This window comes from Cyanistes caeruleus, chromosome 12 (assembly GCF_971803275.1).
Source record: "Cyanistes caeruleus chromosome 12, bCyaCae1.hap1.1, whole genome shotgun sequence".
Classification (NCBI taxonomy): Eukaryota; Metazoa; Chordata; class Aves; order Passeriformes; family Paridae; genus Cyanistes; species Cyanistes caeruleus.
This window is the reverse complement of record NC_141712.1, coordinates 4,379,083-4,404,058: the sequence shown is the minus strand read 5'-3', so window position 1 is coordinate 4,404,058 and position 24,976 is coordinate 4,379,083. Positions and strand designations below refer to the sequence as shown.

General features: G+C 39.8%; 2 long non-coding RNA genes across 3 annotated transcripts; one reads left to right on the top strand and one right to left on the bottom strand.

Moving 5' to 3' along the window:
- Positions 1 to 10,708: 10,708 nt before the first annotated feature.
- On the bottom strand, positions 10,709 to 13,239 carry LOC111934360 (uncharacterized). Its single transcript, XR_002867181.2, has 3 exons — positions 13,078 to 13,239; positions 12,451 to 12,603; positions 10,709 to 11,350 (listed from the first exon to the last, which is right to left on the bottom strand). It is a non-coding gene; the product is annotated as an uncharacterized LOC111934360 (long non-coding RNA).
- A 978-nt stretch (positions 13,240 to 14,217) lies between these two features.
- Positions 14,218 to 22,204, top strand: LOC111934361 (uncharacterized). 2 transcript variants are annotated; one of them, XR_015275467.1, is made up of 5 exons: positions 14,571 to 14,835; positions 17,399 to 17,479; positions 17,567 to 17,647; positions 18,552 to 18,883; positions 19,146 to 22,204. It is a non-coding gene; the product is annotated as an uncharacterized LOC111934361 (long non-coding RNA). The 2 variants fall into 2 exon arrangements; XR_015275466.1 differs by having other exon boundaries at positions 14,218 to 17,479.
- The last annotated feature ends 2,772 nt before the right edge of the window (positions 22,205 to 24,976 follow it).

Sequence of the window (24,976 nt, the reverse complement as noted above, 5' to 3'; positions counted from 1 at the left end):
TCCCAAACTAACCTGCCTGGCACTGAGCTGTGTGGGGGGAACTCTGCAGAGTTGGTTTTGCTAATGGGAGCTGGGACAGACTTCAGGGCTGTTCATTAGGAGACAGTTTCCTGCCTTTGATTACTTTTTTCCTGTAGCAGTCTCCATTGATTTCAGTGGAGCTCCAGCACATGCAGATCAATGACAGGATCTGTGTTGGTGATGGACTCACAAAAAGCAACAGTAGGGAATTTATGGTGGTCTCGCTGCTCCCAGCACTTTTCTTATGCATTTTCAAATTGCAGAGGCTTTAGAAAACAAAAGAAATAAATTGCTTTGAAAAAGCCATAATTGTTTGCTCAGGGAACCACGAGAAGGAAGCAGTAAAGGAAAAAAATAGTTTGGGGGAAAGAATATATAAGGCAACATTTATTGAATTTCCATTCAATTTTCCTGAAAAGAAGAAAGATAAGGTCCTGATTTCCTGAAGTGTCTTATTTTTAAAGAGCATGTCAAATTCCTTATCTGCTTCCTAACAGTTGGCAATGAAGACTTGAGGTAATTTTGCAATAATTTTGCATTAAACATCTGCCATAAATGTCTCTACTGGATATAAAAATTTTTATTATTAAGGAATTGCTGTATGCATCAGACCAACTTAGGAAAACTGATCTTTGCAGAACAGTTTCCCAACCTAAGAGAATGAAATGACTGTGTTGTCTAGAGCTGAACCAATATAATAATGACACTTGTATCTACCCTTGTAACGGAGTTGTTCTTTCTGTATCTCTGTTGTGATAATGAGCCAGGCAGGGACCCCAGGCAGGTGCAAAGGAGTGATCTGTATTGCCAAAACCCGGTGTTTTTAAGCAGTTAGCTCGTTATCAGCTTACACAGTTTTAAGACACAACCAGCTCAGGCCAACCAAGCACCATACACCATGATGTGGATGTGTGGCAGTCACACAGGACATCTGGTCTCTCACACCTCTCCCACCTCTCCCATCTCTCACACCCCTCACACCCCTCACACCCCTCACACCCCTCACACCCATCACACCTCTCACACCTCTCACATCTCTCACACCTCTCACACCCATCACACCTCTCACACCCCTCACACCCCTCACACCCCTCACACCCCTCACACCCATCACACCTCTCACACCTCTCACATCTCTCACACCTCTCACACCCCTCACACCCATCACACCCATCACACCTCTCACACCCCTCACACCTCTCACACCTCTCACACCTCACACCCCTCACACCCCTCACACCTCTCACACCTCTCACACACCTCACACCCCTCACACCCCTCACACCTCTCATACCTCTCACGCCCCTCACATCTCTCACACCCCTCAAACCCCTCACACCTCCCATGTCTCTCTACCCCTGTTCCAGCTGAATCACTCTCCCAATTCCCTTCTACTTAGCCAAAGTAAAAGGCTGGAGCCATGGTCTTCCCTATATAAAGCTTTACCTATGGGTAACATACCTTCCTTTGCTCAATTCCCTAGATGATTTTGGAAACAAAGTGTTTTATCTCTCATGTAAATTCCTCTAGCTACATGTGTTTTAATTCAGTTTGAAAAAGTATTTTACAGATTAACCCAAATACAATTTTTACGTAAATACAGTTCCATGATGTTGGAGGTATTTAAAATACAGGTGTGAATCTCTAAGCATGCACTTCTAGTTACAGAACCTCTAAAAGAAATATTAATATGTATTGCCGTGAGATCTTTTGCAACACAAGTTAATTCTCTTTTCAATTTTGCACCATTCTGTCATTTTCTGGTAATATAAATGTGATTTTTGGGGCAGCCCTGCGCAGAGCCAGGAGTCAGATTTCACTGATTCCTGAGGGTCCCTTCAAACTCAGGATATTCTGTGATTCTATTAATTTCATTTTATAAGTGTCTTTATTTTGCCATCTTAACGTTCACCTTAAAGTGCCCAGAATCACATATTTAACCCAAATTTCCACTGAAGTCATGGTTGCCATGCACAAAAAGCAGTTCTTCATCACAAACCAGTGCATGGCATGTGGGATGGACACAGATTGAAAACATCTCTGGGTCAGCAGGGCAGCTGTGCACTGCATAACCAACCACCCCCAGCCTCAACTGAAGGGCTGTCAGGCAAGTTTATTACAAAAATTCAGGAGTAGATTTGAGAAATAACAAAGTCGTGCTTTTAGAGGGACTCTTTGTACCACAGCAACCTGAGGTTCAAGTTTCCTGCCTGCATTAGGCAGTACAGGAGGGAGAAATAATTAATTAAGCTTTTCCTTGCTGTGCAAATTTTGGATTCCATCTTCTATGTGGATATGTGTTACAGCACGGGTCACAACGAGATCCCAGAGAGAAACCAGCGTCTCTGAGCCCGGGGCACACCGCAGAAAATGCTGATGATAAAGGCAAAGGGATGGGTTCTCATTTGGCAATCCAGCAGCTGGTTTCTTGAACACAGCCTCGAACAGGTGCAGGGACGAGAACCAAGGGTAGGGCTAAGGGCACAGGGTTAAATGAGGGGCAAAAGGGGCAGATCTGAGGGTGGAGGTCCAACAGGGACAAGGGAAAGTGGTGCAGGGGAGTGGATAAGGGTTGGGAGAGCCAAGGGGATAACAGGGGTGGAACAGTGTGGCAAACAGAGCCAATGGAGGTTAAGGGAAGGAAGAACCTTCTAGGAAGGGTACATGAACGGTAAATGGGGGCTTGACAAGGGTGACAGCAATCCCCACACACTGTCAGAACACCAGAACCCAAAAAAGCACCTACAGGTGGCTGCCAAAGGCCCATGGGAGGGAGGCCTTTTCTTGCTCTATTCCAGAGGGGCATCTCTCCCCTTTTGCCTCTGACCATCAAGGGCTGATGTATGACCACCCTGTAGCAGACCCCTGGGCCTTCACAGATATGTCCTTGAAGCAGCAGAATAAATCAGATACAGGTGATTCTGGTAACCTAAGAATGCTTTTCATCAGCTCCTCTCCTGGCTGTTAATAGAATATCCAGTTTTCCCTTTACAACATAAAGAGGTTATAACACAAGTCTCATGTGAACAATTGCTAAGTGACACTATTCTTGACATGAAGTATTTCACCTCCAATTCCAACAAGGAATTGCTGATGACAGAAGGTTTTCAAATACACCTTATAGCACTGTCAAGCCATCTAACAGATCATTTTCTGGCCAAGAATACAGTGGGACTTTGTCACCTTTGTGAGAACTGTAAGTGAAGATGCCTGAAAGAAAACTAAATCCTTAAGAGAGGAATATTTGGGAAAGTAAATCCATTTGGTATTGCAGGTAGGGTCAAATCCATTTCATGAGGGTGGGTTCTTTGTTTGAAACACGGTCCTTTTTCGTTTCATTGGGAAAAGCATCCAAGCGTGCAAGTGCTCATTGTGGAGGAATGGAACATTCCTGAGAGCAGTCTGCTTACATTTCAAACTGCAATTGGTTTGCTTAATTAGGAGTTAGAATCATGTTGAGCCTGAGGTGTTACCCAATCGCTTTCACTCACCCCTCACACGAGTGATAACAAAGCTCAGACACCTCATTTTGGTTCTACAGCTATAATGAAATAAAACATCACTGTTTGTGCTAAATGTAGCTTTGGGGGATTTTTTCAGTTGTTTGTCATTATTATTGTCCTAAAACACATATGGTGCTGCCAAGCTGCACAAAAAGAAACATTTGGGGAATGTTTTAGTTGCAAATGGAACAGAGAGCAATGTGTGTAGGGAGCAGATCTGGCTGTGCTGCCTGATTTGGCCATGGTCCCCTGCCTGGGCCAAGGCTATCTCCTCTCAGCTCTGAGATCTGAAAGCATTTGGTGAAAGAAGAAGGAATAATCCAACAATTAAAACTGGAAAAAATGGTGTCAGCAACAATCAGCACAGAGTAAGCAACTTTTTCCTGATCATACAGCAAAACTGACAGGGTCAGGACCTGAATAACCACAAAAGGATGTGCATTATTAATTGTTCTCTTCACTAAACTATCATTTATAGATTTAATTGCTGATGATTAATTTCCCACCAGTCTTTGGGACAAGTGTCTGGGACTAGTTCCTGCGTGCTCTTCAACTTCTATTCGCTGGATGTCAAAATTTAAACTCCAAACTGCTGTTCTATGCTCAGAGCCATTTATATTCCTGAGTGTGACTTTAAAAAGTGTAGATAAAAGGGCTTTTGTGGTTTTCTTTTAGTGTTTTGCATTGAGAAAATATTGTATATATGTATATACGGTATCCACAGCTAAAGAAAGAGAACATGTTAATAAGAAAACCAGTAAATAAAATTTATATTACATATCTAATTTTAAAGGCCAGAAATATTCTAAAGGAATATTATAATTGTTCTGAGGATAGATATCAGTGATAAGAAGGCATTTTAGTAAAAGTAATTGTATTTGTGATGGTAAGAATAGGACAAGTAGAAATTATAATTTTTGATCAGAAGAGAAATGTGACATGATATACTCAGAAAAAGTAGCCTTGAGGGTAGAAGGGAAGTTGAAGGAAAGTTTAAAGGAAATTTTAAAAAATCTGGTGACATATTAAACTAAAATTTGATATATTAAAATAAAACAAATAAAAATTTCCCTGTGTTCACGGTATTTTCTGCTTAAAAAGAATTAGGATAAATACCTAAAATTCCAAGTCTTACCTGAAATATTTAATAATGGCAATGTTTGTGCTAAGGACCAGCACATCCAAACTAACTTTACACATTTAACATCATTGGAGAGACTGCCAGAGGCTGATGTGTGCCAACAAAATACCAACAGACCTGCATCAGAAGGTGTCCAAGGCACTTGTTTGGCTTTTTAAGGCCAGTCTGATGCTGAGTTCCAATAAATGCAGATCTAAAGCCATGTGAGGCACAAAGCTCCTGAACTCAGTGACAGCCTGGAGTCTCTTCACAGTGTAACAAAGCTCCTCCTATAGAGTTGCCTTTAGGTTTGGGAGGGGAGCTGTAGATCATGCCTTCAGCATTGATTAAGAAGATAAAGATATCATAAGAAAACTGAAGCTGTCAAAATGTGGAACAGCTAAATAATTTATAAATTGCCATCTCTGTAGCCTTTATTAGGCAATTAAATTCATAGCAATAATACTTTCATCTGAGATGCCACATTTGTCTTCAAAGGGTCTGACACTGGCGTCACATGGTAGAATCCTTAACTACTTCTGTCTGTTCCCTGTTACTATTTCAGGACTCTTAATTCCTTGTCTTACTCCCATGATCTGACAGGGTAAATTACATCCCTGTTGTTCAGCTGTTAAGTGTATTCCCCCTGCTAGAAATTATTTATTTTACTGGCACATGGTATATCATCTGTCATGTCCAAGTGGAGGAAAGATCTTCCTCCAATGTCTTTCCTGCTCTTTAATCTTTTTATGGAAAGCTCCAGCTTCCTCTTCAGACTGCTGAAGAGAATGCTTGAGCTCTTCTTTAAAGTTCTTCTTTCCACCCCCCCACCATGTTGGGTGCACAGGAGCACTTTTGTGTGCTTTGGTTTTAGTATTAGAAGTCAAATATGTAACTTTTCAGGTGTTTTGGGTTTAAATGTAGTAACTAAAACCTTAGCTGAGTAAGAAAAACATATCAGTTCAAACTTTTCTTGAGTTCTATTGGAATTAAAAATCAAATTATTATTATAGAGGTATAACTTGTTGGAAGCAACCCAGAATTCTTACTGATACTATGATGTTAGTGGTATCCTCCTAATGAATGTTTCAGTGGGCTTGAAGATGATTTCTTGCTTTTATTCACAAAATGAATGAAAGATTATTTTGTCTAAAGGAAAAAGATGTCCCAGAGATCTGCTTAATTTTTTTGGTGGAAATTTTGGTGATAATCTATTTTAAATACTAGAATTTTCTTCATAATACTGTTAAAATCCCTATAATTGCCAGTCTCTTTACTGTAATAATACTGATTTTGGACATTGTCACATGCTAAAGACATAAATATATTCAGGATATTACTAAGTGTACTTTCATTCAAATAGTACTAAATTTCTGGACAAGTTAAATTAAAGTTTGGTTGGATTTTCCTATCCCATGGTGTGTTTCTTTATTCCCTGTGATTCTGCTTTTAAGTTGCTAACACCAAGGGAATTACTGCTTCTATTTAATGAAATATAAATTATTTCATTGGATAAACCATTTGTAGTATTTTATAATTCAGGAGTGTTATATATAGGTCAGGGGCTCTCTGTGGTCTTTGTCTTGGCTGGTATTTTGGTTTTTAACTCTTATTCCCAACACACAACTTGATAGAATATATTGTCTATCCTTAATATTTTATTTTAGATTGGATAATTTTATATATAAACAAAATGCTCAGATTCCAGTTCAATATCACCACCAGCTAAAATATCACCACCAATATCACAAACAGCTTTCTTTTCCAAACTAATTGAAAGGCATTATAAACCTTCAGCTCTTCAGGAGAAGTTGGAATAACTCTGACACTGTAATACAGATGCTTGAGCAGTTAATTTAATTAAATATGACCAAGACATATTTTAAAAAACAGCTTACAAAAAATGGTACAAAGTTTATAGTTGCAGTTGCTCACAACGGATGAGATTTTTCCAGGCACTGTTTTATTTTTTTAAAGTAAAATCACATGTAAAATCACATGTGTAGAATCTCAAGCAAATCAGCAAGTGCTAAAACAACCAGGAAAGAAATAATTTAAATTCATTGATATTTCATAAAATATTATCCTTGCCCAATTTTGATACAAGTGAGAAATTGTTCTGTTTTATGTAATTTTCCCTTTTTACCTCTAATTTTGTGTGATTTAAGCTGGAAAACTAGTCAAGCACATTGTTATTCTCATGACTGCAGGAATTGGTTGTGATGTAGTGATTTCACACAATGTTTGGGCATTTCCCAGGTGGGAATCTGTGGCTGCAGATTTTTGTGGCAAAATCCCTGCATTATTTAAGCATATTTCTTGCCTTCTGTTGACATCCCTAGGTACAAAGTACCTTTTCCTTTAAAAAATTAAGATCACCAGTGCTTATCTAGGCCAAAAGTGAACTTGATCAAGAATTATACTTGCTAAATTTGCACCAAAAAAAAAGAAATAAAACAGTCCAGAGATTTTTTTTAAAAATTAGTTTTATCCCAGTCTTTCCTTCTCTTACATTTCTGAAGGTTTTTTTAAACACCAGAAGTTCCTCTCTTCATGAAAATGTGAAATTTCCTGAGCTGATGTGACCAGGTTGTCCACAGAAGTTTTGAATGTCCCATCCCTGGAAGTGTCCAAGGCCAGGTTGGAGCACCCTGGGATAGTGGAAGCTGTCCCTGCCCATGGCAGGGGGTGGGACTGGGTGAGTTTTAAGGTTCCTCTCAACCTAAACCATGCTGTGCTTCTGTGATAAATGATTTGCTCATTATGTAATGGCCACACGAGGCTAAATTTAGCTTATCTGACATTTTATTCCAAGAGAAGGGACTACTGGAATTTTAGGGAAAGAACACGTCATAGCTAGGACCATGTTTTGCCAGCTTCCAGGAAATGTGGGTGTCTTGTACAAGATCTCTGCACACAGATATCAGCGTTTGATAGTTAATGCTAAATCTCTGTCCCCTGAGCTTCTGTACTCCCTTTGAAGCCCTACATCCTTTCATCTTCACACCTTCATGTAGCAAACGTGTTGGTTGCATGAGTTCTTTGGTTTAAACCTGATGCCTGATGGTTCCCCTGAATAAAGCCAGGTTTCTGTGTTTTGAGGAAGAACACACAGCCATTTGCTCTTTGCATCCCTAGCAACTTTCAGATCTCCATTATATTCCTTTGCCAGTCTTTTCTTTAGGAAGGGGAAGTTGTGTAACCTATTTAATTTCCCATCATTATGAACCTCTTGCATGCTTCTGATCACTCCAGCTGTGTTTGTCTGGACTTGTTCTAGCTCTCCATTAAACCCATTGGCCACATAGTGAAAATAAAGAAAAAGTCACTCAGCAATTCTTGACAGAGCCAAGCAGAGTGCAGACTTCAGAATCATTCTTTCTGAGTGTGTTATATATTTGGAAGAAATGCAAAGTAAGCACCAGTTAGGGCTTTGCCTGCAGTCTTCAATCTGCAATTATGCCCTGATGGGGTAGATTAGATACCTAATTTGTATTCTGGTCACTGGAGTAGACATACATTTCATCAGGATTTGGGGTTTCTGTGGTCTGACATCTGGTTACTCAGTGAGAAAATAAAACTGTGGAAGTTAGAATACCCCTAGGAGTATCAGCAACATCTGCTGAAGTGAAATAGATGCATAGCCCAGGTGAAAATACACAAGGTGCCCTATTATGAATAACAAGACACATTTCAAAGATTATATTTACACTGGCCTAATATTTTCACGGTGATATTTAATGCTCTGTAAAATAATGGTGTAGTACACAACAAAACTAACGAAAGAAGTTGCAATGCCCTCAAGGAGAAGCAGATTGCAGAGTAAATCACAGGCACCAAAGGAATGCATTTGGAGAAGACTCTATTGAGATTAACTTTTTTTAACTGTACTACTTATGTATTTTCTCAGAAGACATAAACAGACAATAAAGCAGCAGCATTCTGCAAGCCATAAACTGAATTAATGCCATTAACCCATGCAAAGGTTTTTTTTCATGTGAGTGTGTAGAATGAACTACACTGAGCAGCATCATACATATCTGGGATACCAATGCTTCTGGTCTTTGAGATGATCATGCTGTAAATTGACAAAAACATAACTTTAAACAAACTTTAGATTGTTGAGCTGGGTATGAAGGGAGGTGAAAATAGTGGCTTTATTGTGTTCCTGGTACTGCAGCACTTGCAGCACTGTGCCAGCAGTGTGACACGGGCTCTCTCAAGGCACTCCCACATGAGCTGCTCAAGCGCTGCTGGGTTCCCAGTCCCAGTCCTGAACCATTCCCTACATCCCACTGCTCTCCCTGTACTGTCTTAATGCCAACAGGGTCCTTCACACTTCACTTTTATAACACCTACTGGGTTTCCAGTGCTGAACATCGTTTGGCAAGAGCTGGATTTACATTCCCCAAAGTGTTCATGTACCTCCTTCACATCTGCAAGGCTGGGTTGGCAGCCTGTCAGCGTGCCCTGTACCCCACAGGCAGGCAGTACAGTCAGATATCACACAAATGTGGATCCTGAATTCTGGGCATGTCTCCATGTAATGGTAGCTTCTCCTGTGAAGAGCAGTGTGCTGAGTATTTGGTGTTCCAGGCTTTGTTATTTCCACTATTTTTTTCACCTCTGAGTGACAAAAGTCAAGTAAAGCTTTACAGGACCATTAAGGACCCCGTGGTGGAAAACTGGTCAAATATGAGAATGATTTACATTTATACCAAATGTAAATTTACTTTCTAAAGAGAAATAAAAGTAGAGGTGTCTTCATAATTTGCTATCAAACCACTTTGGAAAGGTTTAGCATACACAGCTTAGTGAATACCAAATTGATCTTGCAAAGATAGGATTTTGAAAATCTCATTCTTTTTACTTTTAAATGAGTGAGATGATTAACAACAGAACACTGCAGATAATTTCTGTTATCAGAAAAGCAGACCTGTGTGTTACAGGTGTCCTGAAGTAATTTGCTCAGCATCAGAAGACATAATTAGTTACTGCAAGTTTGTAATAATTACAGCTCTGCTGTCAGAGAAATTTAAAAACCAAAGCCCCAAATACTTGAAAAAAAAAATCCCAATAGAATGATACCTGCTTCCCACTCTGCTGTGGTCTCAATTATATAAACTCCTCTTGTTATCCTATAACTATCGATCATATTTTCCTAGAGTTGCTAAAATTCCACCTGCAATTTACATGTCTGCCTTGGGTGCTTCAGATATACCTCACTGGGCTCTGTGTGTGTGTCAGGAAATAAACAGTGCTGGAAACTCAGTGAAGGAAAAGCATTTTAAGAGAAAGACCAAAGGTAAAGAGGATTTATATGTACTTTTCATAATTTACAACATGACAAATTATTGAAAAATACGTCAATATTGCATTGTTTCTGCAATGGTCTGGGCACAAATTTACCTGCCCAACACCTTGTCTTGTGCTTGAGTTCATATTGCTATGAATACCTGAATTTTGGTGTTCTGCTGTTACAAATACAGTGCCCAAAATATTTGTCTCTGATGAGAACAGATTTGGAGGAAGACAGGATTTTTGGGAGGGAGAACAAGTAATTTCTCTATACATGGCAAGTGTGCTGGAAACTTATTGCTGATTCCACTAAAGCTTATGAGTGGTTCATCATTGAATTCTTGAGGATTAAGAAAGACCAAGACTGAATGTTTTTAGAAATCTCAAACCCTACTAACTTTTGTATGACATCTAGAGCAAAATTCTGCCATTGGATTTTTTCTGAGTTAACTCATTAGTGCCCCTGAAATACCATACAATTTAGCTTCAGTTAATATTGTGACTAAAATTCCATTTTGTTTGATAAGATTCATTTTTATTTCTATTTTTATTTTTAATTTTTATTTGTGTTCTTATTTTATTTTAATTCTAACATATATCCCATTCAAGGAAGACCACAATTTTTAATTAAGTATTAAAATCCCATAAAGGAAAACAAGTACTTTCCAAGCAAAATATTTTTGGGGAAAAATAGATTATTTATCCTTTAAAGAAAAGGAAAAGATAAATATTTCATAATGAGATAAGTATATTGCTCATTGCTCAATCTTTAACATGTGCTGAAACCTAAGGCATTACAAGGGGTCGTATCAGTATTTAGTTTATCACTGTAAATATTTTGTACAATGGAAGTACAGTTTGTGTTTATTGTTTGATTTGATTCTATTATACTGACTTATACATAATGCAAAATAAATGTGGATTTTAACTGGAATGTGGTAGTGGTTGGACAGAATCCCAAGCACAGGAGGTTCAGCTCTGTTCCATATTGCTCAGCCTGAGCACAGGCATTAGAAAGGATTTTCCTGCTTTTTGCCCTCCATCCAAGCATATTGGCAAGTAAAGCAATATCAAATACACCAAAAGGAGAAAATACTTTCAATTGTTGGAAGGTCTTTCATTTAAAGTAAGCTCATGCTTTTAGATGCATGTCATCCTGACAGCCCTCTTATTTTCTGTCCTGCAGTGAGACAGATAATATCACAGCCTGCCATAAAGATAAGGGATTCAGGGGCAACAAAGGACCAAAATATGGGACTTAGATTACTGATGCATTTAGAAATCACTTTTTTCCTGTTACAGTGAAGGTGAAATGGATAAGTTTCATAGGGAGGGGCCATCCTGAACTTAGAGCATCCTTCTCCCTGTACCTCTGTGCCTGACTGCTGTAGTGTTTTGACTGTTATTACTGCAAAAAAAGTAGAAAAAAAAATATTAAATGTCTTATTAAATCAATGCTTACATATGTTCTTTCAAGGAAACAATGTTTCATTATTTTTCCTTACCTTTTTGTTATTATGCTGTGTTTTAGGTATTAACAAGCTCCTATTTGCAACTCCAAGTCCCTAATTAATCACAATGACAAAAAGAATCTTTCTGTGCAGGCAGAGTTTACCAAGTGGGACTGCTCAAGTCCTTTTCATTATCCAGCAGCTTGCAAACCCAAGCTAAACTGAACTCTCACTGCTATTCCCAAATGCTTCAGGTTTTTGAATTATTTAAAATTCCTTGGCACTTCAGGAAGCATGGATTCTGTCTGGGAAGGTGAGCCCTGAGATTGCAACTTCACACTAAAATGTGGGATTTTGGTGCACTACATCTGAGTCAAACTGAGCAGGAGAATATCAGTGTAAATGAACTTACTGCTCTTTAATTAAGTGAAGTATAGATTTAGGGATGAGAGGGATCAGATCTTTATATACCACTTCAACTTGCATTGCCAATGGTCCTTGATTTAAAATAAAATAAAAGACAGCCTTTTCTCTTTTTCTTGTCCAGACCCAGAGTATAAATTTTGAAGTTTTCAAGTGGTTGGAGAATTAATTTTGTGCCCCATGGCTTTTCTGGTCTGTCAGTTAATTTGAAATCAAAAGTCTTCAAATATCATGCAGGCTTAGTTTCCCATTGTCCTTGTATAAAACAATTACATTTTTAAAAATTATGTGTGTATTTCCAAGGACAGGTGAAGAGAGAACTTCTCTTTCTTTGCAGCTGGATGTGTGTATTACTTTTTATTATAAGCCAAACTCTGATTGGTTCAAGGTTTTGACACAGATTTAAGAGAAGATAAGTTTTGTACTCAAATCAATAAATACATTTCCTGGAAAGGATTGCCTTATTTTAGTCTATTCCTGTCTTTTAGGTCTTCACAAAAGAATTATCCTTGATATCTGTGTCATGAAAGAGAAATAGCTTATCTGAGCACAGACATGATATTCTCATGAAAACAGAGCTGTGCCTAAACCAGCAAATCTAACTGCTTTCATGTCTAAATAAATTGAAAATTACCTTTTTCCCTGCTGACTGGGTGGTTGTTGGGTGGAGCAAATTTGCAGTTGACTGTATAAGACCTTAAAGATGTGTTAGAAGTCCCTGAGCTGCCTTGTCCTCTCATTTGTGCTGGTGGAAAGTTGGAATGGCTCTGTCAGATGCAGTGGAACTCTGCAGATACAGAGTTATTAAGAACAAATGAAGTTTTACAATCTTTAAAAGACAGTAAAATGATAAGAACAAGGACTTGCATTTGTCTGGAAATCAAGGTGGATTCTGGTTCATAACACATATTTCAACTGAATGACAATGCTGTCTTTGAACACCTCTTACAAAATTAAAACAATTTGAAACCTCATGCCTGAAAAATGGAAAACCAAAAGAACTTTCTTTATCTATCATATTTATGGGTGATTTACATATGTATTAAAACTATGTTTTGTGTATATCATCTCAAAAATTTCACTCCACCAAAGAGGAGGGGATCACAGTTTTTCCAACCCTTTTGATGACCTCACTACTTCTACAAAATCATTTCTCCCTAATTTATTCCATTAAGAGATATTTAAAGCAATTGGCATGATTGAAAATGTGGAAGAGAAGGAGCTGGCATAGCAATATTCAAAAGTCATATTTCACATTTACCTCTTCAGTGGCTTCCTGTGTTTTGTCACTGAGCACAGCTCGGGAAGTAAAGCAAATCCATATCCCTTGCCCAACAAAACTGAAGAGGGATAACCAGCTGCCTTCCTTCACTGTGAGAAATCTGGAATCTGGTGCAAAATGTGATGATGTGAAGGAAAAAAAATACCATGGCAACCTACAGTAATTTAGAGATATGGAAGAAGCATATGGAGGGTGCCGATTCCATGCACTAAAGCTCATAAATCCCAAATTAGCCATAAATAGCTAATTGTGAGTAATAGCAACCAAGGGGGCTCTTCTTAAGGGTTACAAAAAACTTAGTCATTATATTTCAGTTGCTAATAGCTTAAAACAATATGTTGTGTTCACTAACATTTATTTTAGAGAGGTATGTGTTGTGTTATTTATCACATTTCCCTGGAGGACCCATTAATGCTGTTCACAGTAACAAAGTGCAAATAATGAACAAGGAAGTCACACAAGTTATTCCAAAGATAGAAATTCATGCAGCCAGGCAAAGGGAGAGGATTTCCTGAATTTTGCTTGATAATCATAAGTTTAATGATCATAGCTACTCTTCTCAGATATAAACTTTCATTTATGCAATATATTTATGGCCTCTTTTCTTATTGTCTTCTGACACAGAAGGTGCTGACAAATTTAAGGGCTAGGAAGGCAGTTTAGTCCTCAGAATGCTGAGCTGATGAGATGTTAAAGCATCTTCTGCCAGCTTTGGAGAGGGGATGAAAAAGTAATTCAAGATGCAAAAAGTGATATGACAACTGGTTAATTTACCGAGAGGACTTACTTGCTTCCTTTTCTCCACCAAATATCAATTTTTATTGGCAGCTTAATCACGGATCAAGGCAAGGACATGATAAATGAAAATAATTTTGAAAGGGAAATCTTAGAAACATAAAGTGACTTGTGCTGGAAGGGACCTTGAACCGATCCCATCCCACCCCAGCCATGGCAGGGCCAGCTCCCAGTGTCCCAGGTGCTCCCAGCCCCAATGTCCAAGCTGGCCTTGGGCACTGCCAGGGATCCAGGGGCAGCCCCAGCTGCTCTGGGCACCCTGTGCCAGGGCCTGCCCACCCTGCCAGGGAACAATTCCTGCCCAAGATCCCATCCAGCCCTGCCCTCTGCCCCTGGCAGCCATTCCCTGCCTCCTGGCCCTGCAGCCCTTGGCAATTGTCTCTCTCCAGCTTTGCTGCAGCTCCTTCAGGCCCTGCAAGGCCACCCTGAGCTCAGCCCAAAGCTTCTCCTGTGCAGGTGAACAATGGCAGCTGTGGCAGCCTTTCCTGCCAGCAGAGCTGCTCCATCCCTCTGCTCATCCTGGAGCCTCCTCTGGGCTCTCTGCAGCAGCTCCAGCTCCTTGCTGTGCTGGGCCCAGGCTGGGGCAGCTCTGCAGGTGGGGTCTCACCTGAGGCCCAGAGGGGCACAATCCCCTCCCCAGGGCAGGGGGCTTTGGGCTCCCAGCGCCCACGGCCGGGGCAGGCCCAGCTCTGCCCCACAGCTCCCCAGGGCCTTCTCCCAGGGCTGCTGCAGCTGCTCAGCCCAGCCCGGGCGGATCCCGGGGTGCCCTGAGCCAGGGGCAGCCCAGCACTCGGCCTTGTTCAGCCTCAGCCATTCCCAGCGGCCGCTCCTGGAGCCTGCCCAGCTCCCACTGCCCTCTCAGCCCTTGGCATCTGCAAATAAACTCAGACCAGTGAAGGAGTGGATATTAAGTGATACCAGTGAATAGCAGTGGATATTAAGGTTCCTTTGCATCTTTTAAATCCTTTATTACACAGTTTTCACTGCTTTAGTCGATTGCAACAGACAAATGAATAATTACCTCAGTGTCCAGTATCAACTAAGGCCAGATTCTTTTGTGCTATTCATGAATCAACTGACTTGAGATGGAAAAATGAAATAATGGCACTTTTAATTCAGTAAATGGAATTCTCAACACCCCAGTGCTCACCCCTGCTGCTGAAGACAGAGATCAGATGAAGGGGTGAAAACCCACATGGATGGGGGGAAGTTGAAAAGATTCCTGCAGCAGGAAATTTTGAAACTGAACTACATTCTCTGCTGCATCTCAGTTTTGAGAAATGATCCATTCTTCCAGTTCCTCTGTGGGCTTTTGGAATGCTGCTCCTATTTGTAAAGTCTTCAGCTCTGGCTCCATTGTCTGTGAAATCTCTGTGTTCATACACTGGAAGCAAAGTGCAAAATGCTGAAACTTTTTCAAAGAATACTTCAGTACTTTTAAATCTACTCATGTCCTCTTCTATTACATCTTAAAGCTTTAATTAAGAACATATAGCTAATGCCTGCTTTATTATAAACACAGGAAATCAAATTCTCATCATTAGCGTTAGGCTCTAAAAAAAGATCAGAAGGAAGCAGATGTAATGAAAGTCTTTCTCATTGTATTAATCTGTTTTACTGGGTAAGACACAGATTCTCATCACAGAAGATTAGAAAAAAAACTAGTATGAAACTACTCAGCTGGGCTTTAGCAGGGTTGTTTTCAGATGCAGGGTTTGCAGGTCACTGAGGAAGCTCTTATTTGCCATCTGAGTGCATCATTATTAGCATTATTAATTGGCATTATTAGGTGTAATACTTAAGTTATGTCCAGAGGTGTCAATTCTGAGTTTCCCCAGCCTATTGTTACCATGATCCATGCTGGGATTCCTCACCCTGTGTTTCTGTCTGCTTCAGTCTGACACTAATAATTTTTAGCATTTGTTTGTGAATGGTTATTCTTGTCCCTCTGTAGAGATGCTACACCACGTTTTCATATGCTAAAGTATTCCTCTTTCAGTCTGTGCTATATCTGCTGTAAAAGAATATTACAGTAATTATTTTGAATATTATGAGTTTCTCATTAGTGTTGTATTATTCTTCCCATTGCTATTATGTTCTTTCCATTATATTTTCAGGATTAATTAAACTGAGCCTACAGACTTTCTCAATGATCTTCTTCTCAGGTGAAAGTCCATTTTCACCTCATCAGAAAATGAATATACATGTATGTGTGCTCTGCCTTAGACTGAAAGGATAATTGCTTCTACTTGCCTGACCACTAGATAAAATTATTTGCAGAGTTACAGGCAGTTCCTGTAAATGCTGAGAAGAGATTAGAGGTATGACTTTCATTTGGAAAGGTATTCAGGTTGCTTATGGGGCAGCTTGCTCCAATCTTATTTTGCAGAATATTTGTCTTTTTAAAATGTCAAATTCAAGAACTTCCTCAGCCTTTGGGCAGACTGCAAACACCTTGTGGAGTCTCTAAAACTCACAGAACAGATGAAGATGCACATAACAGCTTTGAATTCAGTTTCCACACCTTGTTTTATTTTAAAGACATTTTGACTTTTGTTGAAACATGCTTTGTTTCAATTACTGTATAACCATAATGAACAGCTCCTGTCTGTTCACATCTTTGTTTGCTTTGTTGTTCTTTATTCTTCCTGTGCCCTTGGGTGGCTTTCCCCATGTGGCCAGATTCATATCAACACTTGTGATTGAAGCATGTTCATTGCTTTGCAGTCCAGTGCTCGTTTTGGCTTGGAGTTAAATGACTGAGATTTGAAATCAATCAGGCTCCTTCTCAGAAGTTGTTCAGCACTGGTTAGGTCATGTTTCTTGGGCATAATAAGGCACTGAACAAGTTACGGTTAAATGGATTTTTAAATCAATAAATACAAACCAAGAGCCAACACAATGTCACAATTTTTCCTTCTACCCCTTTCTTTTTAGAACAAATATTGATGGGAAGTGTTTCAGTCACAACCTTTCCCATGGACAAATTCTTCCTGATGTCCAACCTGAACTTCCCCTGGCACAGCTTGAGGCTGTTTCCTTTAGTCCTGTCTCTCGTTCCCTGGGAAGAGCCCAGACTCCACCTGTCTGTATCCTTTATGACTTTTTAAATATTTTTTAACTTCAGGTTTGTTTGGAAACAATCCTTGGCTGAAGCACAACATCAGCACAAAGTGAATTTGGTGACCATGAAATAATTAAAAGTAAAATAATGTAGGCTAAGGCATTTTACTTAGAGAAGTAAAATAATTCCCAAGATTACTGCACTTAACTTTATTTTCTTATACTCAGTGTAGACAGTTCCAACTCTGTTGATTTGCTGCCAACAGTGTTTGTGCCACTTCAGCATTTGGAAGCCTTGCTGTTAAATAATCAATATTTATTATTAAAAATGGAGAAACATTTACTAAACTTTCCTTGGAGATTTTCCTGACATGCCTTTGACATCCCTTTGTTAATGAAAACTCTCTGGACTGTTTTCAAAATTTTTTCAATGTATTTGCAGAAAGAAAGGAAGAGGACAGTAGAAGAGGCACTTCTAGTTCCAAACTTCTCAAAATTGACCAGATAGAATAAATTGTGCAGAGTAAGTAAAAATGTTGAATTTAGCATAAGATATTACTTCTCTTAATATTCTTTAACTTTCTTTTTTTTTTTTTTTTTGTGGTCAAAGGAACTGAGGACTGCTCCAATGCCAATGGAAGTTCATGGGAAAAAACCCATTTCCTGTTTTTAACAACTGGAAGTTGCACAAGTAATCATTTTTTTTTTTGGTTCCAAAATATACTGAATGCTTCTAAGTTTTTCTCTGTCCTTTGTTGTAAATTAATAAACTATTTAAGCCCTTCTAGATGAAATCTGATATTTCATAGGCTGGTATGAAGAGATTTGTCATTCCTTCAAATTTGACAATCCAGGCAAAAATTCAATCTTTTCTCTTTTTCCATGGTTAAAAATATTTTGCTTATTAAAAAAAAAGATCATATTCTACACATCTCCTATCCAGGGCAGATTGGTGACTTCTTAGTGTCACACAAATATTAATGTTAACTTTTGTAAAACCTTATTCCAGAGCATGTTAATGGTATGTACAATGTCCATTTCTTTTATAAAACTGGGAAAATATGGATTCTCTGCATAGTCAAAGGGGATACACAGAGTATCCCAATGGTGTGTGCTTCCTGTCAGACTGTTTTGTCTATCCAATTAAATATGTCATGTTTGGGAAAATTCTGGGCTTTATTTTATTTATACGGAAAAAAATTATAATAGACAATACTTTGTAATGTGAAGAACCCCTTTTTATTTTAATTAAGTTTTTCTCCTTGTATGTTGTTTACAATTATGTAAATAAAAATAATTTCCCCTATATACAGATTTAAGGAGCTGAATTAGTAATGTATGTGAATCAACACTTAGGCTTGTTTTGTCATTTATGTCTTCTAGTGTTGAGGTTCCTCAGGAATCCCATTCTTACCCTAAATAAAGCTAATTTAGATAATTAAAGTGTTGCTAGACATGGACTAGATTGCATATGTGGAGGTCCTGAATAAATTCCTTATTAAACCAGCCCCTTTCAGATCATGATTTTGAAGTCAGTTTTGCTTTTATTTTTCCAACCTTGTTCAGATAAAGTTGTTTTGTTCTGGTATCTGCAGGAAGTGAGCAAGGGTGAGATTAAGGAATGTGGAATTCTAAGGAATGAACTGAAGATGGAACTGACTGAAGATGGAACTGACTGAAGTATGAGGAATGGCTTTGTGTTCCTGCTGAAGGTGGAGGGAACCCACCAACTCATACTTTATTTCTTTGGCTTCTCTTTGCAGCAGGGGAGTTTTTAAGGTCAGCAATGTGGCCTTTGCTGAAATCTCAGAGAAGGAAGGTCAAAACATGGGATTGTGCATCTACTAGAAATCCAAAGGCTTTAGGAACTTTACTAAGATATGAAACCTAAATAATTTTACTGACTCTCCTGTGATCAAGATGACATGTAAGTCAATCTTGCAGAACTATCATGAACTCTTCCAGCTAAGGCATGAATTTTGCTGATTTATAGTGTCCTATGGCAGCTGATGGATTTTGAAGAAGAAAATCCATTAGGATATTTTATTGGCTCTTGAAAGGAAATCAGCTATGCAGCTCAGCTGTGGGGGCAGAGTATTGTCTTAGGCTGCAATACAAGATGTGACCAGATGTGTTCTATTCCCATCTGTTAAAACCAGCTGGGGCAGTGTTCTTTATCTCTTCCACAGCCCATCCTCCCTCCAGGGGGAAACCTTCTGTTAATGGCCATGGAGTCTCACTGCAGGACTGATACAATTCCATCATCCCACTGGGAGATGCTCCACCCAGGGGGGAGCCAAGAATTCCTGCCTGGATATAATCTGAGGATTGGAACACCACAGGCAGCCTTTTCCCATTGGATTCCCAGAGGAGAGACCAGACCCTTCTACATCACTGGGCCTTCAGAGGAAAACTACACCTTCTACAGAATCACTGCTTCAACAAACCATGTCTGTCACTGCAGGGGGACTGCAGCCAGCATTCAATCAGACAGCTACCAGCACCCTGACCAACGGGGTGTCAGGCTGTATTCTGACTCTGCCAGTGTACTATTTTGTACTATTCCATTTATTTTAATTTTCCTATTAAATTGTGGTTCTGACTTGGAGTCTCTCACAGGTTTGCTTTCAAGCTAGTACAAGCATTTTCATGGGATTATCATAGAATCATAAAATGGTTTGGGTTGGAAGAGGCCTTAAAACCCAACCAGTGCCACCCTCTGCCATGGGCAGGAACACTTCCCACTGTCCCAGGCTGCTCCAAGCCCATCCAACCTGGCCTTGGACACTTCCAGGGGTCCAAGGACAGCCACAGCTGCTCAGGGCAGCCTGTGCATTGTGCAGTGCCCTTGTATTCAACCATGGAGATACTTCTTTATTTTTAAAAGAGAAGAGGAAGAATCCAAATACCAACAGGTTTAGCTGGGTATTTGGTGGCCTTCACATGTGACCAGTGGAGGTGAGTTTTGTTCAGAATTAGGCTTCTGATTAGAGGGGTCTGGCTGGCAAAGTATGTCATTTAGGAGAGTGGAAACACCCATTTTGAATTGTAAAGCTTTAACAAATGCTTCTCCTGGATGAGGAACACAATCACTCAAGAAGCATTTTGCAGGTTTTGTCAAACACCAGTATAGGAACATTTGCTGCCTCCCTTCCTAGTCACAGGTGTACAACAGTGGGATTAATCATGCTCAGGCTAAATCCTGTACTCACAATCTTCTCTTTTAAAACTGTGCTTACAGAGCAATCCCAACTGAATTCGCCACAAGTAGGAAAATTTCCTTTGGGAGCTCCTGCTAATTCAAGTGACTCAAAATAGCTCATTCAAAACAATTGTATAGTTTATTCACCCAGAAGAATACAGGAAGGCCCATTCCTCTGAGAGCTACATTAACTTTCCCAGTTTCTTGAAAGTTTAAGAAGCTCAAGCTTGACCCAAATACCTTGGGTTCAGAGCCAGGAGACACAGCAGCTGCCTCTATCCATAAATTCTGCTGGAATATGGCTGTGCATCCACCACTTATCCCTTCCCACTTTGGGGTTGCTCTGCCCAAGAGACTGATATCCCTGAGAGATGAACCACGATCATTTCTGCCAAACTGGCCAAAAATAGCTTAGTTTAATTTAAGAAAATGAACAATGCTTGAAAAAAAAGTGGTCAGTTTTAGTTTCTTATCAGGTTATTTGGTAGCAGCTTAAATTTAGAATTAGGAGTGAAAAAAAAACCAACATCTTAAGACACGGGATTTAATCTACCATGATTCCTGGCACCATGATTATGTTTATTTTCATGAAGAGAAGGCAGAGGCTTATGTCAGGATAGATTTCAAATATTTTAATTAGAAACTACTGAAACACTTCTAGGCATTTTTACTGCTCTTTTGTGTAATAAAAGGGCTTAGATAAAAGCAAATATTGTGGTTTGCTCTTGTCCTAGAGTTCACAAACGTTAGAACACGTGGATATGTGTTCATTCAGGAGTCTGGGCTGCAGTTTGTGCTCTCTTAGGAAGTCAGGGCCCCTCCTCTCTGACAATTCCAGTTTGTCCAGGGTTTGAGTCACCCTCAGCTGTGTCATACCTTCAATCCATCTACTGCTGCCACGTGGGGCTTTGTGTCAGCCTTCATATACATCCTTTGGCTCCACTCTTACACTTAATTGTTTTATTTTATTTGTTTTGCTACCCTAAAGTATTCAAGGTGCCAAATTTCAAAATATAACTGACAGTACCAAGTGTAAACTCTTTAAAAATATTTTTTCTTGTAGAGAGCTTCCTTTTGATGTTAACTCTTGTACCGCCCACAAGCTTTTCTTTCTCATTTTGGCTAAGATCAACATTATTTAAAAGGTAGTGCTTTAAAAGTTTGGGAGTGAAAAATAATTTCATTTCATCATTTTATACTTTTTTAAATTCAAAAAGAAAAAAATGTGCTTATCTTTTCTTCTGTCTTCCACACACAGGTCTGGTACCAGATATAGATGGGGAAATGAGATTTCAAAGATATTGTATCCAGACTTACTCTATGGAAAAAATATGCTTTCTATTTTAAGTGGTGGATTTGTTTAAGTTAACTTGATAAAAGCTGGGATTGGTGACAAGATGATTTAATACAACCCTTGCTAACAAGTTGAAGACATTACCAGTGTGTCAGAACAACACTGCCAGAGGCATTCTGACGTCAGGCTGGACTGGTACCTCCAGTGCTCTGAAACAGCTTTCTGGCAGCTGTTTTATTCCTGAGTGCTGCTGATTAAAGGTAGCTTCAGTTACTGGTTTCTTTCCTTCCAGACATTTTCATTCAAATGCACTTTTATTTTTGCTCACAAATAGAAAGGTAAAGATTTTAAAATTAATAAAAATGAAACTGTAGAAGCCTGTGTCTTGACTGGATGTGAAGTGGAATTTTTAGAATTATTTTTTCTTCTACAGCTGTGTCTCCATTGTGATGCAACAGCTCAGGTGCACTTGGCACCTCAGGAATTTTTGGATGTTTGCCCTTTGTCCACCTCCTACAAGAGATCTGTCTATGATCAAAAAGCTTAGAACTGCTATGGGAAGGAATATTCTTGTCAATTCAATAGCTATAAAGTGATCTTTGCTTAGAGATATATATGTAAATATTTTTTTTATCAATAATGTTTGGCTTCAATTTTATTCCTTTGATTTTAGGAACCTGTAGGACTAGACCACAAACACTATGAAAAACCTTCCATTTTGATTTGAAATAAAAGTGCCGTTAAATTTTAAACTGTAATTTGTCCTTTCCTATTTCTGTTCAGGGTGTTGATAATGTCCAAAGATTTCTCCTGTAAGCAAAGAATTTGCAATTAAAACTTATATCTATCCAGCACTCATGAAGAATGCTTTCTGAAACTGTTGCAAGCTTTAGATTAGGTTTTCAAATTATAACAGGTTTCACATCAAAGGTGTGATGCTGAATTTTACTCACCAAATGTGCTATTTTGATTGCTTATTTTTAATTGGGGTTTTTATTGTTTTACGTATCTTTTGTATATGCAAATGTGAGGGAGAAATCTATCAAATGATTTGGAAATTTGTGTCTGCTGGAGCTTAAAGCTCAAAACCTGAAGCCCTGAGGTTCCTGACAGGAGGATCTGTTCACGTTTTTCTCATTGCTGGAAGGACACAGAATGGTGAGAAGTGGATTTTGGGATTTTGGGACTGTGTCTGTTGTGTAGACAACTGCTGCTCATGATGCTCCAGCCCTAGCTCCTGCTGAGGTCTAGCAGTGGGAAATATATTTATATATTGGATTGTTTGAAGAGTTTAATTCACCAGGGTGACTTTCCAAAACTGGGCACAGCTGTTCTTAAGCTGTGTTTGTGCATGGCGTGGTGCAGCTACCTGAGCTGAGTATCTGGTGCTGCTTTGGAAGCACCAGGGTAACCAGGACGTCCAGAGCAGCCAGAGCAGATGCTGGTGCGTGAATCATCAGCTGGATATTTATGCACCAAAGTGTCTCTAAATATCAGCTTTAGTAATCTGAATTATTTCCCAAAACTCATTCAGAACTAACTCAGGAATGTGCATTAGACAGCTCTGTAAAATATAACTCTTTATGAGTCACCAGGTCCTGTGTCCAGCTCTGGGACCTCATGGCCAGAGAGCCCTGGAGGGGCTGCAGCGTGTCCAGGGCAGGGAACGGAGCTGGGAAGGGGCTGGAGCCCCAGCAGGGGCTGAGGGAGCTGGAAAGGGGCTCAGCCTGGAGAAAAGGAGGCTCAGGGGGCCCTTGTGGCTCTGCACAAGTCCCTGGCAGGAGGGGACAGCCGGGGGGGTCGGGCTGTGCTGCCAGGGAACAGGGACAGGAGCAGAGGGAACGGCCCCAGGCTGGGCCAGGGGAGGCTCAGGGTGGACAGCAGCAGGAATTTGCCCATGGAAAGGGAGCTCAGGCCTTGGCAGGGGCTGCCCAGGGAGCTTTGCAGTGCCCATCCCTGGAGGTGTCCCAGGAAGGGCTGGAGGTGGCACTCAGAGCTCTGGGCTGGGGACAAGGTGGGCATTGGGCACAGCTGGGACTCCGTGGGCTGGGAGGGCTTTTCCAGCCTCACTGATCCTGGTGGAGTGAATGCAAAAAATGGTTAAAATCCATGAGGAAATGAAGTCACAGAGGACACACTGTGGTGAACACAGGGTAATTTCTATTCTGTGCAGGTGGACAGGCCTTTGTGTTTAAATTGTAGGGACACTGGTAATATCTGATACATGACTCCAGATGTTGCATCAGTAGACACAGATTTAAAGATAACTCTTGATATTGTCACAGGACCTAATCATTTTCCATTCTCATTGCTATTTATGTCAAATGTCCCATTTTAACACTGCACTACACATTTGTGACCTGAAGTTTAATAGATGTGTAATCACACAGCCAAATGCAAAAGATATATCAATTCTGTGGCATATAAAAAAACCCAAAAATACATGGAATGGGCTCTTTACTTTACTCTTGAATTATCCATTCAAGCATTTTAACTGGCAGACTGACTCCATCTAGTCCCCTGACAGCACCTGGAGGGGTTCTGGTAGAACACCAAAGGGATGGTGGGAGGATATGACATATGACACCAGGGCAGGATCTGAACTCAGACAAATGAAATCTGTCAGCCAGCTTCTCAAAGCCTGCCACAGTTCTTATCACTGCTTGGTTGAGCTGGCTTGATACACAGACTTATTGTATTATTCAGCTGGTTTGATTTTCCTTTTTATGACAACCTTACCCTGGAGACCATCCATCTCTTTGCAGTGTTGGAGAATGTCTCTAACTGAATGATATTTCAATATAATTTATAATCCTATACTGTAAACAGAAGTGATGGTTGCTTCTAACCACTGTGAAGAATTCCAATAGGTACATTGGACTGGTTTTTATCGGGGGGTTGGAAATACTTTAGAGTTGGGAAATTTTTCATAGCTTAGGGTAGTAAGTTTTATAACAGAAGAGCTATGAAATACCCTGCAAAGAACAGGAATTTTCTCCATATATGCCCTGGCAGATAATGGTGCATGTGAACAACTACAGCTGCAACAAATTATTTGCCAAAAATTCCAATGGTAGCTATTATCAGCTTTCAGTGCCAAAACACAGCTACCATCAGACATCCTGGGAGGAACACCCCTCACACTGTGCCCATTCACTGTCAAACAGTTTCAGTTTTCGCTCCTCCCCACGAACAACATCCCATTTTTGCCCTGATTTCCTTTTGCTCCAACCAATAGAAACAATGATCTTTCAAATAATATATTTGATTTATTCAACTTTTTGAACTACCATAAATAACAGGTTTAGTGTTTATATAAGTTGTGGCTGCCCCTGGATCCCTGGAAGTGTCCAAGGCCAGGCTGAACACAGCTTGGAGCACCCTGGGATAGTGGAAAACGTCCCTGCCTGTGGCAAGGGGTGGAACAAGATCACCTTTAGGGTCCATTCCAAGTCAAACCAATCTATGAAACTTGGATTCTGTGAAATAATTAAAAATAAATTTTAGCATGTGGAGTTTTCTTT